The sequence below is a fragment of the Callorhinus ursinus genome, unplaced genomic scaffold (assembly GCF_003265705.2).
Source record: "Callorhinus ursinus isolate GAN/ISIS: 27379988/994484 unplaced genomic scaffold, GSC_fseal_2.0 scaffold8, whole genome shotgun sequence".
NCBI classification, from domain to species: Eukaryota; Metazoa; Chordata; class Mammalia; order Carnivora; family Otariidae; genus Callorhinus; species Callorhinus ursinus.
Window position 1 is genome coordinate 20019770 of NW_027397070.1, and position 1928 is coordinate 20021697.

At 35.8% G+C, this 1928-nt stretch overlaps 1 pseudogene; it reads left to right on the forward strand.

Moving 5' to 3' along the window:
- The first annotated feature begins 252 nt into the window (after positions 1 to 252).
- On the forward strand, positions 253 to 1033 carry LOC112821772 (nascent polypeptide-associated complex subunit alpha pseudogene; annotated as a pseudogene).
- Positions 1034 to 1928: the final 895 nt, after the last annotated feature.

The following is a 1928-nucleotide window of genomic DNA, read 5'->3' on the forward strand; positions in this document are numbered from 1 at the left end:
TCATGATAGAGAAATCATGTCCAAATGTCACAGTCTTGACTATGGAGAGAATCTGGACAATGATTGAACTTCAGAAAGAATTATCCTGTGTAATATATTTTGTTGCTTTTTCAGACATATTTTGAAATTATAAATCACAATGAGAAAGTCATTAAAGGTTCAAAGAAAAATATTCAATAAAAGTGAGTTTGGGGGTTCCATGTTCCCCTCACACAGAGTTTTTAAGACTATTTGACTCTGGGTTGGGCAGCAGAACAGATCCCAGACAATTCAGGCCTCCCTTTTATTCCCTTCAGAAATGCCTGGTGAAGCCACAGTAACCATCCCTGCTACAGAGCAGGAGTTGCCACAGCCCCAGGCTGAGACAGGTTCTGGAACAGAATCTGACAGTGATGAATCAGTACCAGAGCCTTGAGGAACAGGATTCCACACAGGCAACCACCCAACAGGCCCAGCTGGCAGCAGCCACAGAAATCGATGAAGAGCCAGTCAGTAAAGCAAAACAGAGCCGGAGTGAAAAGAAGGCACGGAAGGCTATGTCCAAACTAGGTCTTCGACAGGTTACAGGGGTTACAAGAGTCACTATCCAGAAATCTAAGAATATCCTCTTTGTCGTCACAAAACGAGATGTCTACAAGAGCCCCGCTTCAGATACCTACATAGTTTTTGGGGAAGCCAAAATCGAGGATTTATCTCAGCAAGCACAACTAGCAGCTGCTGAGAAATTCAAAGTTCAAGATGAAGCTGTCTCAAACATTCAAGAAAACACACAGACTCCAACTGTACAAGAGGAGAGTGAAGAGGAGAGGTTGATGAAACCGGTGTAGAGGTTAAGGACATAGAATCGGTCATGTCACAAGCAAATGTGTCAAGAGCAAAGGCAGTCCGAGCCCTGAAGAACAACAGTAATGATATTGTAAATGCTATTATGGAATTAACAATGTAACCATCTGAAAATGAGGACTTTTTTTGGTGTTTCAAAAGAATAACTGCTGCTTGGTTTGAAATTTGTACTGTTTCTATCATTAATAAAGTTATGGCTTCTTGTTGGATGAAAAAAAGTGAGTTTGGGTTTAATAGTATCTACTTTTACATGACTAGTTATAAAGAATTCACTAACATAACATAATAAAAAAGAATGCACAGGATCCCCTTAAAAGGCTTCTTGTGTTTGTTTAAAATGTTTCTCCTTAGAGGATGCAGATCAGATTCCTGAAATGGATCTCAAATTTCACTATGTAATAGAAATAAATGAACAATTAAGCTCAAACTCAAAGCCCCCCATCAGAAGAGAAAACTTCACTGAATTCAATGCTAAAGTGAAAATGTTTGCTAGGTCACTAAGGATTTATTCAGTTTGCTATAGCCCAAGGTACCAATGCTAAAAGTCCATTACATGTTAGAGCTGCCTATCAAAAGTCTTTTTATAACATGTATGGATTCATTTCCCATTACTTATTTATAAACGTAAGTGCATAAAAATGGTACTAGACAAATTGTTTTTGTTGCACTGAAACTGTCAGATACTGTATTTTCAAGCAAAATCTCTTTTTAAACATTATCTGTTATAATCAGTTGAGGCTTGATTAATTCACATAAAATAAAGCCATCTTTAAGCTAAAATCCGGAGGTATTTCTATTTAGATTTTTATGATAGTTTCAGTATTTCACAATAATTTTGGTTTTTAGGAAAAAGTAATATTGTAAATGGAAAATATAAAGTGCAAACATTATCTTTGACATTCTATTAATTAGTCATCACTAAAATGATTTATCTTAAGACTCCAGTATTACAAGAACTGATTTATCTTAAGACTCCAGTATTATAAGAACTGATTTCCATAAGAAGAAGATTTGGAAATTTTACAAAATCAAGACAATTAGAACATTTCTTTTAAAATAATTCATTTAAATGCATATCAGGTCTA